The 15,092-nt window shown below is 39.4% G+C and overlaps 1 protein-coding gene and 1 long non-coding RNA gene across 13 annotated transcripts in view; both read right to left on the bottom strand.

The window, feature by feature from the left end:
* Positions 1-15,092, bottom strand: part of KCNIP4 (potassium voltage-gated channel interacting protein 4) — a 1,117,936-nt gene that overhangs the window by 921,154 nt on the left and 181,690 nt on the right. The gene's annotated exons all lie outside the window — the stretch shown is intronic.
* LOC144303248 (uncharacterized) overlaps positions 1-15,092 on the bottom strand; it is a 55,559-nt gene that overhangs the window by 16,023 nt on the left and 24,444 nt on the right. For 3 of the 11 annotated variants that reach the window (XR_013370307.1, XR_013370306.1, XR_013370311.1), the window contains exon 2: positions 4,056-4,232. The exons of 3 other annotated variants lie outside the window; for them this stretch is intronic. This is a non-coding gene — a long non-coding RNA (uncharacterized LOC144303248). Of the gene's footprint in view, positions 1-1,012; positions 1,148-4,055; positions 4,233-12,218; positions 12,280-15,092 lie in introns of all 11 variants that reach the window. 5 more of the 11 variants (XR_013370316.1, XR_013370314.1, XR_013370319.1 and 2 more) reach the window with 5 other exon arrangements.

Genomic DNA, 15,092 nt, shown 5'->3' with positions numbered 1-15,092 from the left:
ACTGAAATATTATGCATCCAGGTATTATTTATAATGCCAAAAATACTTGGAACAATTTAAATGCCCACAATGGAGGAACTCTTGGGTATATTCTACACATGATGAGCTATTACACAGCCACAGAAATGATATTTATGAAGACTATAAAAAACATAAAATACCTAGAATTTTATCTTTAAAAATAAAGTATGATGTAAAGATATATGTTAAAAAGGTACGTAGAATAAAAGGAAGCAAAGGACAAACATACAGCCTTTTCTAGAAGATAACAGAACTGTGGATTTGTTGGTTCTTTCTGGTATTACTTATTCTCAATTTCCAAAAAGCAACCCATATTGGTTTTTATAATTTAAAACAATAATTTCAACTTAAGTAAAATTGGATTGAATTAGAAATGTTTAGTTTACATTCAATAAGCTTAGGTTACCATGTCAGCTGCTTATTTATTTATTTATTTATTTATTTATTTATTTATTTATTTTTTTTATTGGTGTTCAATTTACTAACATACAGAATAACCCCCAGTGCCCGTCACCCATTCACTCCCACCCCCCGCCCTCCTCCCCTTCCAACACCCCTAGTTCGTTTCCCAGAGTTAGCAGTCTTTACGTTCTGTCTCCCTTTCTGATATTTCCCACACACTTCTTCCCCCTTCCCTTATATTCCCTTTCACTATTATTTATATTCCCCAAATGAATGAGAACATATAATGTTTGTCCTTCTCCGACTGGCTTACTTCACTCAGCATAATACCCTCCAGTTCCATCCACGTTGAAGCAAATGGTGGGTATTTGTCATTTCTAATCAGCTGCTTATTTAGAAGCTTTGCTTTCATCCTGCCAGAACCAGCCTCTGTGTTGAGCGCTACCTTCACTCAACACCCATTGCCAACCCCACCTTCATTCTATCCCCGTCACTGCAGACATAATAAAAATGAAAGGAGATCACTCTATGGAATTGCTATGAGATTCCCATCATAAATATTTGACAATTAATAGTTGATCAAGCTCACCTTCCAGGAAGCCCTGATGAGATCACTCCCTAGGACTGTCCATTGTGTAGACCTGAAGATCAGAGTCATGTTTCACAAGGTCTGTAGACATCTTAATAGCAGGAGACACTTTACATCTGCTGTCTTTTTCTATGACTCCGAGGGAAATATACCAAGTTATGGTGAGTTCTGACATATGGGTACCAACACTTAGTGAATGCAGACTGTAGAATACTTGATCATCAGAATTGGCAAAATGGTATATTTTACTCTTTGGTAAAATGAGAGATTCAAAGTACACACAATCTGGGGGCACCAGGGTGGCTCAGTCGAGTAAGCATCTGACTTTTGATCTCAGCTCAGATCTTGATCTCAGGCTTGTAAGTTCAAGCCCCACATTGGGCTCCACAGTGAGCATGGAGGCCACTTAAAAAAAGTACACACAATCCTAGAGTTCATGAAGAGCCCCAAACTGTAAATGTGGTGCAATCAACTCCTAATCAAAAATATCAGGACTCAAACCATATCCATTTACTTGACATTAACATTAACCAGAACTCTAATTTCCCAACTAGAACAGAAATAAGAAACATAGTTGTAATGTTTTAAACAGTGTTTCCCAAAATTCACATCCACTTAGGACCTTAGAACATGACCTTATATGGGGAAGTAGATGTAATTAAGGTAAAGATAAAGATGACATCATACTGGAGTAGGGCAGGCTCTAAATCCAATGTGAGTGTCTTTAGAAGAAATAGAAGAGAGAATTATGCTACCACAAGTCAAAGAATACCAGAAGCTACTAGAAGCTGGAAGAAGTGAGGAAGAATTATCCCCTTAGAAACTTCAGAGGTACCATGAGCCTACTGACACTTTGATTTTGAACTTCCAGCCCACATATCTAAAAGAGAATAAATTTCTGTTAAGTCACCTAGTTTGTAGTAATTTGTGATGGAAGCCCTAAAAAATGAATTCAGTGGTTTACAGGGAGAATAAATGTCACAGTTCATAAAAAAAAACAACTCTTTTTTTTAAATTTAGATTCAATTAATCAACATATACTGTATTATAGGTTTCAGAGGGAGAGGTCAGTGATTCATCTGTCTTATATAATGCCCATGCTCATTACATAATACGCCCTCCTTAATGTCCATCACCCAGTTATCACGTCCCTCCACCCCTCCAGCAACTCTATTTGTTTCCTATGATTAAGAGTCTCTTATGATTTGTCTCCCTCTCTGATTTCGTCTTGTTTTATTTTCCCTCCCTTCCCCTATGATCCTGTTTTGTTTCTTAAATTGCAAATATGAGTAAGATCATATGATAATTGGCTTTCTCTGATTGACTTATTTTGCTTATCATAATATCATCCAGTGCCATTCATATCATTACAAATGCAAGATTTCATCCTTTTGATGGCTGAGTAATATTCCACTGTGTGTGTATACCACCTCTTCTTTATCCATCCATCTGTTGATGGGCACCTGGGCTCTTTACGTAGTTTGACTTTTGTAAACATTGGGGTGCAAGTGCCCCTTTGGATAACAATGTTTGTAACCTTTGGGATAGATACCTAACAGTGCAATTGCTGGGTCATAGGGTAGCTCTAAGCTCTATTTTCAACCTTTTGAGGAGGCTCTTCAAAAGGTTGAAAATAGAGCTTAGAGCTACCAGTACAGAGTGGCTGTACCAGCTTGCACTCCCACCCACAGTGCAAGAGGGTTCCCCTTTCTCCACATACTCGCCAACATCTGTCGTTTCCCGACTTGTTAACTTCAGCCATTCTCACTGGTGTGAGGTGATACCTCATTGTGGGTTTGATTTCTATTTCCCCGATGCCAAGTGATGTGGAGCATTTTTTCATGGTTCTGTTGGTCATTTGTTGGTCTTTTTCAGAGAAACGTCTGTTCATGTCTTCTGCCCATTTCTTGACTGGATTATTTGTTTTTTGGGTGTTGAGTTTGATAAGTTCTTTATAGATCTTGGATACCAGCCCTTTATCTGACAAGGTATTTGCAAGTATCTTCTCCCATTCTGTAGGTTGTCTTTTTGTTTTGCCGACTGTTTCCTTTGCTGTGCAAAAGCTTTTTATCTTGATGAAGTCCCAATAGTTCATTTTTGCTTTTGTTTCCCTTGCCTTTGGGGACGTGTCTAGCAAGAGGTTGCTGTGGTTGAGGTCACAGGAGCTGCTGTCTGTGTTTCCTCTAGGATTCTGATGGATTCCTGTCTCATAATTAGGTCTTTCACCCATTTTGAGTCTATTTTTAATATGAACACCATCTCTTTAAATATTGGAAGCAGAATGGTATGGTAAAAAGAGCTATAGACAAAGGGTGCTGGCTCCCTTTTGCAGCTCTTCATTGGGCAAGCCAGTTAGCCTTTACAAATACCCACTGAACTGTCTCTAGAAGCTACACATGATTATAATATCAATGGCACAGGATTTTTGACAAGATTAAGTAAGATAATGTATGTTGTAAGCATTGAAAAGTTGTAAAGTGGACAGAAATGACTTTTTTTGTTGTTGATGGTTCAGAGTAAATGCCAATTATGCACTAGATGTCTATTCATGACATATGAAAACTGAAATATGGAAGAAATTTATACAAATACATGTTTTTTGTCTCTAACTTCTTTCTCTATTACAGAATCTTTTGGCCTGAAGTGTGGGTTTATATCCTGAAGATTGACTTTGAATCCTGATATGAGTCATTTATCACATAGACAGGTGAATTATTAGCAATGTTGCAGGAGGGGAGTGACCCAGGGCTAAGTTATTTTTAGCATTGTTGTGCAGTCATTAATAATCATTTGTTGTACTTTTAGTCATCCAAACTGGAATAAGAAAATAAGTAGATGGTTAGACAGTTTTAGTGTTACTGATTGAAGAAATAAAAAGTCAGGGACAAAGAACCCAGCTGTTAATGTCCAGATCCTGGGTTTTTATGGCATTCTTCCTATCTGAGGAGAGCAGCAGATAGAAGGTATCAAAGACAAGAAAACCAACTGTAGCTATTTCAGTGATAAAAAGTTCAATAATGCTATTAAAAAATTCAAGGGATACCTGGGTGGTGCAGTTGGTTGAGCATCCAACTCTTGGTTTTGGCTCAGGTCGTGATCTCGGGGCTGTGAGATTAAGGCCCACATTGGGCTCAGTTCTTAGCATGGAGTCTATTTCAGAGTCTCTTTCCCTCTCCCTCTGTCCCTCCTGCTCATGCTTGCTCTCTCGCTCTCTCTTTCTCTAAAATAAATAAATAAATCTTTAAAAAAATTAAAAGAATTCAAGACTGTAATAACTACTAGAATTAATTATTCAATTCTTAAAGTAACAGGTTAGATGTACCATTCAAAAACCTGAATTTATGGTTTGGTTGCTAATCTTTCTATGCAACAAAAATATTATCAATATTTGATAATGATTACAAACCCTGTCTCACTAAATCAATGTAATCTAAATATGTTTTCAAAATTAAATGGAAGATATGGTTGCGGTTCCTGGTATTCTTGTTTTCTACCTCCAGAGAGCAGAAAGGAAGATTCATTGCTATGTGCTCATTCTCAGTGAGCAATCAATGGTGAACCTAGTTGATGATTGGGAAACATTGGTAGTCCTATCAAAACAATCGGACAACAAATTATTTTCCCAAAACCCACCTCCTCAAAGAGCATTTTATCAAGATTGGGTCATCAGCTCTGTGATCACTGCTGGCTTTCAGTGGGATCACTATCTGTGGCTGTCACTCACTATTCCCCAGTTCTCTTTGATATTCAAATAGAGAATCAATGTGGCGAGGGCCATTCCCTCCTGACTGGGACCTTATTGCCCTCTCCCACTCAATACCACCCACCAAACATGAAAGTGTAAAGTAATCGTGATAGAAAGGAACTTGAACTCCTCCAGAATTTCTCTCCATCCTCACCCATTATTTCAGACCATCACCCACCGCTGGGTAGTCACTGTCATATTCACCCATAATGAGGGCCTTCCTTCATCACCTGACTTCCGTTTACTTCTGCACCTACATCTCCCACACTGCCGCCACACATGTTATGCTGCTGTCGCAAGGAGGGCCCACGGCCCTCTCACTCTCTGGGACTTGAACAGCAGGGAAGGCCTTCATGGAGCATACATAGTTAAGAGTCTTCCTGGCCATCCCTCCCTGCTGAATCTCCTGCCATTTTCTATGTACCCTTAGATTATACTTCTTATTGCTTCATATTTCCTATTTAGAGTTTAAGTTTCCTAAGGCTAAGACACTATATTCCACCCTGATGCTCCTATTTAAGCAAAAAACCAGCACAAAGAAAGTATATGAAATAGTTTTATTTATTTATTAATTTTTTTATTTTATTTATTTTAGAGGGAGAGTGAGTGAGCATGCCCTTGAGGTAGGGGATAGGCAAAGGAAGAGGGAGACAAGCAGATTCCCTCACAGACCAGGGAGCCCAACACGGCGTTCGATCCCAACCCTGAGATCATGACTTGAGTTGAAATCAAGAGTCAGATGCTTAACCAACTGAGCCACCCAGGCGCCCCTATTTTTTTTTTTTTTTAGAAAGAAAGAGCATATGTGTGCATGAGCTATTGCAGGGGGCGCAGAGGGAGAGAGAATATCTAAGCAGGCTCCAGGCTCCATGCCCAGTGTGGAGCACTACACAGGGCTTGACCTCACAACCCTGAGATCTTGACCTGAAATTAAGAGTTGGATGCTTAACTGACTGAGCCCAGTATCCCTGAAATAGCTTTAAATAAGCTAATGGAATTAAAACCTGAGCTAATTTCCTATTCCTTAACATAAGACAAGTTGTTTAAATTTTCCATGCTTCATTGTTTACTGCATGTAAAACTGTTTAGAGCAGAATTAAGGATCAAATGATATGGAGTATATGAATATGTTTCATAAACTCTAAACTGTCTTATAAATGAAATGACTATGATCATTTTATTTAAAGAAAATCTATTGACTCACTAAAGTACATCCAATTTATTGATGCTTTATGGGAGTAGACACAGAAATCACCTTGAACATATTCCAGGGCTTTGTGATCCAATCTGACCGAGGAAAGGAGGAGGGAAAGAAGCCGAAATAAAGAGGTGTGAGGCTCATGTGAAGGAAATTTTCCATAACGACTGCAGAGCCCAAAGATTTCCATCACCATACTGAGAGTTGCCACCAGCACTCTGGTTCCCTCAGATGAACTTCCTTACCTCTAGGTCTGAGACGGTGCTGGGAATCAGGATGCATGATGGTTTTACCATCAATTAAGTAAGGCACTGGCATCCTTTGAGAAAAGTGGCTAATTATAAATATACTTTCACAATAAATGCTACCATTTACTCAGCATTCACTAAGGATCAAGTATTATGCAAGCCAAAGGTTTCATATACATTATTCTTGTCTAATCTTGTGTACTTGTGAGGTGCAAGCCTGAGTCAGGAAAGTGTGGTTCCCCTGAGAAGAACAGTAATCTAAAACTATGTTTTTCAGATGCCCTATACTGATTTGTAATTGAAACAGTGGGCTGAAGAGCAGAAGGATGGAGAAGGCAGATTGCTGATGTCAGCACCTCAAATTTGGCCCATGGACTCGGGTGGGGTCCCCACACCTCCTAGTTCCACAAGACTTCAGGCTTGTACTGCTACTTAAGACCACCCCTCTGGAGGGATGGAGGGTCTTACCTTACCCACAGAGAGCATTCTCCTGGATGGCAGTGCTGGGGAATACACTGGATTTCATTTTCCTCACGTTCTACTGCTGTCTGGTTGATGACCCAAGCCTTTCAGACTGAACAGAACCTAATCGAACTGAGCCTCTACAGGCACAGGCTGGCCAGAGGGGATGTGAGCCAAATACAATAAAAGGACTTTTGGGGGGACTCTGATGTAAACAAACAGACTACTAAAGAATTCTTGAGATGATGCGACAAAATGTAAATAGGAAAATACAGGTAGAGTAATAAATTTTTAAAATTAAGTACATAAGGGCATGAGCTTTATGTATAAACATATTAAGTATATGTATTAAATATATAAGGGCATGAGCTTTATATATAAACCTGTTCTTATCAGCTGGAGATGCAGATGTAGAATGCGAAGGAGGTAAGCATCATGTCTAGCAGTTTTTAAAAAAAAAAAAAATATGGTCGGCACCAGCCCTAAATAAATTAACAGATAGACCAAGTTGGGAAAATTGTTGATAACTGTCAGAGCTACGTAAAGGATACATGTGATTTATTGTACTATATTCATTTTCATTTATGTTTTAAATTTTCATAATAAAAAGTTTCAGGTAAGTTAATCCATTCTTTTTATCTCAAAAAGGACATTTGTACCTGCCAGGTGGTGTGTCCAAGCTTTGTAAATGTCCAGATCCACTTAGATTCATATGAAATCATAACTGGGGTGAACATAGGAGTAGAAAAAATAAGTACAGCCATGAGAATAAGGAGCCGGAGGGAGGGAGGGTATTCATAGAACATCAGATGGAACAATCAATAATTATAGGCACAATACAAAAGATGTTAATAAACTCCAAGTAAGAGAAGTTCAAGGAAAACATGACAAAGCTACTAATAGAAAAGCACACTCTGGTGGTGTAATCCCCTTCTTGCTTTAAGATCTGTCTCAAAAGTTATAGATCTGTGTGGCTTTTGCTAACTCCCAAAGGCTGTAAACTGCTTCCTGCCTGAGATTCCACAAAGCTTTATTCATGATTTTCTGGGTTTTTTCCACTTTACAAAGGAAAAGATACTGACTAGCGCAAGCCTTGGAATTCGGTACGTGGATCTGCTTAAGAAATATTAGCATACGTGTGTGTGTGTGTGTGTGTGTGTGTGTGTGTGTGTTCCTTGTGGTTTTCTACAAGCAAGATCATGTTTCCTGTAAATAAACTTTTATTTATGGTCTCCCCACCCCTTCAAAACAAGGAAATATTAGTGGAAGGAATGGATGGATGGATGGATGGATGGATGGATGGATGGGCACTAGAAAAGGAGGAAGAAAAGGAGAGGAGGAAAGAAATGCTAATCCTTCCTAAAGAGAAAAACCACTGGCCTCAGAGTGTGGGGACTCAGGTTGAAGAGAAGACTTCATTTGAATAATCCCAAACCAATCAGAATCAGATGCATGACTTTCCTTAGCAGCCTACTACCAGGAATTTGTTTGCTCTGTTTTGTTTTAGCTAGACTAAGTCCACACATTCTCTTTGTGCAAGCAATTCATCAAATCTGCCAGGCTAGAAGCAGCTGAGATTTTCTCTCTCTCTCTGAGAAAGGAAACTTTACATTGAGCTATCACATGCATAGTTATTTTTATTTGACTCTCAGTTGAAATACCCCTGCTGCACAGCATATTGAATACTTTATTGACCATAAAATGTGCTGCTGCAATTAGAGGTTTTTATTATTTTTTTTTTCCTAAGCATTTTGCCGTTCTGGAGGCATTTGGAGCTCATTCCCGTTCATCAGTTTTTCTAGGATGTTTGCAATTTAGCAACACTGAGTTGGATATTTAGTTAAATATCTAGCATCTTTGAGGGAGTGTTTCCAAGATCTGCAATTAAACAGTGCAGGGTAAAGTATGGTGAAGTTCCTAAAACTTACATAATCGACAAAGGTCCTCCACACTAGCTAAGACACTAAGATCCTACGAAATGTACATTATGCAAATCAGAAGCAAATCCACCTAAGAGACTGCCTCATAAATCATTCAGCTATGTTGAGCAGTCTAAGATGCTAGTTAATCCTCAAGTTATTTTCGAAGTGAGCATTTCTTTTTGGCATCATCAGAGAAAACAGCCTAGATCTCATGGCAGAAACCAGGTTTAAACAGCATGGACTTTCTCAGATCTCATACCTTAAACACAGAGTTTGCAACTAGGAGCTGAGGACACACACACACACACACACACACACACAAATCCTATATTCTGCAAGTCAAAGGGCTGGACCCATGCATTCACCAACACATATTCATTAAATATATAAAGGAAGGAGAGTCCTTTCTGGTCTCCAGGGAATGTGGGTAGACTGCTCTCTGCAAGCTAACGGCAAATCAGAATGGAATCCTAGAGCTAGGACAGAACTGAAACCCATGACCCTTATATCTCCCACTGTACATTTCCGTCCCTGAGCCCCCAACCCGGCTAGTGGGGGGACCAGCACTCGTCCTCAGCTCTCTGGATCTACCCGTGTTGTTTTCAGTAGATTACATGGCTGCTTTTCAGGAACCTTTTTACTGGCACACCGTATCTTTTCTGAAACCAAAGTCAAGCTCATGCTCGGAGCCTTCAGATCTGTACCTCTGATGACATTCTGATGGGGTGGGACAGGTGTCATGGGGACGGCCCTACTACAGGGCTTCCTAATCCACTCTCAGGCTAGTTCCTACATCTCCTGACACCCTCATTCCCCCATGATGATCAGGAAAACAGAGACTCCACAAACTATTGCTTAGTTGCACAAAGAACCTACTGAGGCACTGTGCCTCCTGGCTTAAAATGAGCATCAATGGATATGCAATTTCAATTACACAAGATTAATAAGTCATAGATATCCGCTATGCAACATAATGCCGATAATTAACAACATTGTACCGTGCACTCAAAAATTTGTTAAAGGCGGATCTCATGTTGTACTTATCAAAATAAAATATGTGCATACACCCACACAATTAAACGAGCACCCAGTAGGGCTTGCACCTGCCCACAGCACTCATCTTGCAAAGTACCCTAGATGCAGTGTTTTTTTCCCCCACATTCTCCCAAAAATCTTTCTCTCAAGTTTTTGCTCAACTAATAACTAATAAGGGAAGCTGTCCCTTGTCACCTTTTAAAAAATGTCCCTCCCTGCTTCATTGTTCTTCTATTCCTCCACTATCTCTATTACTCTAACTCTGTTTTATTTTTCTACAGAGCCCTTACTTCTACTTGACACAACTTTACTTATTTCTTAGTTTATTACCTGCCCCCCCCCCCTTGCTAGAACATAAACTCTCAGGGCAGGAAACTTAGCCAATTCACTACCAGGTCTGTGGCACATTATTAAGCTCAATAAACATTTGTTGAAAGAATGAAAGCATGAATAACCATGAGCATTGGTAGGACTTTTATTCCAGTTTGTTCCACTGAGAAAAAGACATTTGCCCAACATCATTCTACTGATAAATACTGAAACCAGGGCTCAGACCAGGTCTTGCAGAATAGAAAACCTGTCCTTTGATCATTGCTCCACAACATCCTGTTCACGTCACCATTTCCTCCTTACATACCTACTACCCAAAGCTTCCCAAAGCCTCAGCTTCCTAGGATGGATGAAAACACTAAAGAGAAGAAAGGCCACTAAATAATACATAGGATAAGGCAACCACAAAAGGGCAAATATCATCTGGGAAAACCTCTGAATCAAATGGAAGCCACTATCAGCTCGGACAGAGTTAACAGAAAAATAAGTACTATCAAGGAAAAATGGAAAGAATGAAAATGTTCTAAAAGTCAAGAATGGGCGTTAATATGCTCACTTTCTCAACCTTGGTTTTCAGGTTTTCATATCAATAAAGTGAGGATAATGTCTACCTCCCCCTGACCCAAGGCTGTTGGCAGAAGGAAGTGAGATAATGAATGTTAAAACTTTCTATCACAACGCTAACTTTTTGGTCTATTAAAGACTCACTAAAAAACAAATAAAATGAGACAAACAAACAAAAAACCTAGCAGAGAACACAGTGCTGAGCATCTCAAGAGAACAGAGCTTTTCTCCCAAGCCCCTGCAACTGGATGACAAGGGACATGCCGCAATCACAAGCACTGTTCTCTAACCCCACACGAGATGCTCCAAATTTGTTTATTTGCTGAAATCAATTGATCAGGCTGGTGTAGTAGCATCCAAATATTTATTTGGATATAATAAATAAACTTCTCAAACACTCTTAGGGAAATCACCTAATCACCTACTAGTCAAATATCTGGGTGAAACATTCAGAGTTAATGAAAGATCTTTGGTAAAAGTATTGGTAGGAGCGCCTGGGTGGCTCAGTTGGTTAAGTGTCTGTGATTTAAGCTCAGTCATGATCTCAGGGTCAGGAGATGGAGCCATGAGTCGGGCTCTGTGCTCAGTGCAGAATCTGCCTAAGACTCTCTCTTCAGCCCCCAGAAACAAACAAACAAACAAACAAACAAACAAACAAACAAACAAACATATTGGTAACATTCAGTACATATTCACCAGAAACTCTGCATTTTAACTTGTATTAACACAATTCTCAGGAAAAAAAAAATTGCTAATTCTCTAGCTCTGATGTAGTCTTAGAAATTTATTTTCTCACAATTTCTATAGATGTTGATAGCAGAATAATGGTCTTATGTTATGGTTGAATTGATACAATAAATTGTGTTTTTTCCTTAGATTGTATTAGAAGCTATAAATGGCTCTAACACCTCTAAAACAGTCTTGGGAATACATCACATTTTTAATTTTATGGGCCTTTCTTTTTAGAATGAGATTATTTGCTTGACAACCTACAAATTCGGTCTACCTTAAAGGGATACCCACTAACATACTGTAGCTAAAAACATGAGTTTCTCTCTATTTCTTTCTCAATTCCTAGAGAAGTAAAATATATATATATATATATATATATATATATATATATATATATATATATATTTCTCCTTCTATTTGGTCAGTTTGGAATCTTCAGACTGTTGGTCTTAGTTTTTGTTTCAAATTATTTATTTTATTTTATTTTTATTTATTCATGATACACATAGAGAGGGAGAGAGAGGCAGAGACACAGGCAGAAGGAGAAGCAGGCTCCACACAGGGAGCCCGACACGGGACTCGATCCCAGGACTCCAGGATCGCGCCCTGGGCCAAAGGCAGGTGCCAACCGCTGAGCCACCCAGGGATTCCCCCTTAGTTTTTGTTTTATGTTATGTTTAACACCTCCAAGTATATAGCATTTAAAATAGTTGAGCTAAGTATTATGAGGAATATCTTTCATTTTTGCATTTTCTCTCTCTCATTTGGAGGAAGCCCAAAAGCATGTTTATTAGTTTCGTAACTATCTGACCACTTTGAGAGGGACACAAATCTGACCACTTTGAGAGGGACACAAATCTGCTTTCTGAACTACTCTTCAAATTACTCTTTACCATGAATGCAAATTAACGAGAGCTTCAGAAATCTTCAACTGCTCTTCAGGGATATTGAAGCGCAAATGTAAACTCACCTTGAGAGGAAGGAAATTACAAGAAAATCATCCAGGACATTTCTTTGTGTAGATTAGATCTCTGCCAAAGAAGAAAATCAGCTCACGCATGGATGCGAAGCAAATAACCATCAAGAACTTATATTCAAATATTATCTTCCCTAAGAGAGTGCTTTACAATGGAATCACATTTACCATGACATACATCTCCCTCTCCACATACAGTTTGAATACCATGGTTAGGAAGTGCACGGCTACACGGTGGATGATGTCATCTCCCTTTAGTGGAGGAGACTCAGCTGCTTTATAACAGAATAGGCAGGGACTTGGAACCAGCCATTGTGGGTTTGTATTCTGGCTCCATCAATTGCCAGCAATACCCATATCTCTTATCTAAACTTCCCTTTTTTACCTTGTAAAGTGATACTAATGATCTTAGTCACGTAAGCTATCACTGTGTTGAATAAATGTTAGTTGAATTTAAGTCTAGTCTACAAGCGAAACCACATAAATGGCTTCTTAGGAAAAAAAAAAAAAAAAAACAACCAAGGAATGGATCAAACTGTTGAGGACTTTTTTGTAGTCACAAGTGAGGTCAGTATTGGGTCCCTATGGGTTGGCTTAGGACTCCTAACCACTATGTGTATGTCCTTGCACAAATAATTTGACAACAGCATCCTATATTTTCTTCCTCTGCAAAATTAAGCCGAGCGGACCAGCTGCCTAATTTTACCATTAGAAATAAATTCAGAGGGATCCCTGGGTGGCGCAGTGGTTTGGCGCCTGCCTTTGGCCCAGGGCGCGATCCTGGAGACCCGGGATCGAATCCCACGTCGGGCTCCCGGTGCATGGAGCCTGCTTCTCCCTCTGCCTATGTCTCTGCCTCTCTCTCTTTCTCTCTCTGTGACTATCATAGATAAATAAAAATTAAAAAAAAAGAAAGAAATTCAGAAAATGTATACTTCACGTAAAACAAGGTATATAGGAAACCAGTCAATAAAAATGTGCTGCTATTGATATTTTAAATACAAAAAAATAAGGAAAATGCATTCAATAAAATTTTTAGGATGCACTTCGGGTCCCAGATACCATCCTAGGAACTGGGGATTGAGTGATCAATAAAACCAGCAAGTTCTCTGCTCTCATGAAACTACTTCCTAGTAAAGAATGATAGGATAATGTCCCTGGTGACAACATCAATAGTGCTCTGAAGACTATTAAACAAAGCAGTGCAAAGAGAAATTAACGGTGAAGGTGTGCATGCACAGTCATATTGGAGAGTGCATTTGGGAGGTACTTTCAAAATAGGGACACCTGGGTGACTCAGTGGTTGAGTGTCTAACTTTGGCCCAGGTCATGACCCCGGGGTCCTGGGATTTAGTCCTGCACCAGGATCCCCACAGGAAGCCTACTTCTCCCTCTCCCTGTGTCTCTGCCTCTTTGTCTCTCATGAATAAATAAATAAAATCTTTTAAAAAAATAGGGTGATTACAGAATGTCTAAGACAAATAAGGTCTGAGCCCTGGCCTAAAGGCTAAGTAACCAGCCTACATCATGCTGGTGTCTGTAGGACTCTAGCATGTGATTATTCAAGATGCATTCTCAGACCTTCTACAATCTACCCATTCTGAAAATCCCAGTGCAAAACAGGATCTGGATTTCAACATGTGGATTTTATTCACTTTGCTTTAACAGAAGGAATATCCACAGCTGCATAACAATCAACAAAGGGAGGCCTTTACCATGGTGAACCCATCATGTTCTTGGGAATTGCAGGTTCCCAGCCACCAGACTGATCAGCTGGGTAACAGTGGCCTCGTTACTGAAGCAACCTAAGCCTCAGTTATTTAATCTATAAAACAGACCTGAAACAAAATCAGTTATGGAATCCCTGGTGCAGAAGAGACCCTCAAAATGGAATTATTATTGCTTTCTAGTGAAGAACTAACTGCCTACTAGCGATGTGATCTTGGGTAAGTTGTATAATTTTCCTATGCCTCAGTTTCCCTATTTGTAAGATGGGACTGATGGTAATAATAATAATAATCCCCCCTCATTAGGCTTGTGTGAGAAATGAATGGAGTTGTGTACAGCACTTTGAGTGGGCCCGGCACAGGGTAAAACTCAGTAAGTGCAAGACACCTGGCAGGCTTTAGCCCAGGGTGTGATCCTGGGGTCCTGAGATCAAGTACCACATCGGACTCCCCCGCAGGGAGCCTGTGTCTCCCTCTGCCTGTGTCTCTGCCTCTCTGTGTCTCTCATGAATAAATAAACAAAACATTAAAAAAAAAAAACTCAGTAAGTGCTCTTTATTATTGCCACCCATGACTTTGCATCTGGCCTAATAATTATAACCACTGGCTCACAGACCACTGTGAAATAAAAATCGCTGGTGATGACTTAAAAAATATGATGCACTAAGCTTTCTGTGTGCAAATTTTACCAACACTAAAAACAATCACTTGCCCCATTCTTGCATCTTTTAGAGATTTGAAAATATTAATTAAATTTCTCAGCACAATGATGTGGTCAGTGAGTAAGAACCCCTGCTTTAGATAATCCCCCCCCCCCTTTTGGTGCACTTACACATTGCCCTAAGACTGAGTCCTATTCTCCCCACACAGCTCTTCAATCAACACCGGCTGTATTTTATGTGATATTCACAAATCACAGAAATGATTTTAAACATTAGAGTTTTTTTTTTTTTTTTAATGAAAGCATTCAACTGACTCCTCTTAGTTTTACATTATCGAGGAACACAGATCTTCTACAGAGTATTATAGAATATTTCATTTAGAAGATCAACTGACATGGTTTCACCCAAGGAGAGGTATCACGCTACTTTTCACGGGTATCAGTAATTGATCAGGATACCTTATCCCTGAGCCCACCCAG

The sequence above is a fragment of the Canis aureus genome, chromosome 2, assembly GCF_053574225.1.
Source record: "Canis aureus isolate CA01 chromosome 2, VMU_Caureus_v.1.0, whole genome shotgun sequence".
NCBI classification, from domain to species: domain Eukaryota; kingdom Metazoa; phylum Chordata; class Mammalia; order Carnivora; family Canidae; genus Canis; species Canis aureus.
The sequence above is the reverse complement of the archived record's forward strand: the minus strand, read 5'-3'. Positions and strand labels throughout refer to the sequence as shown.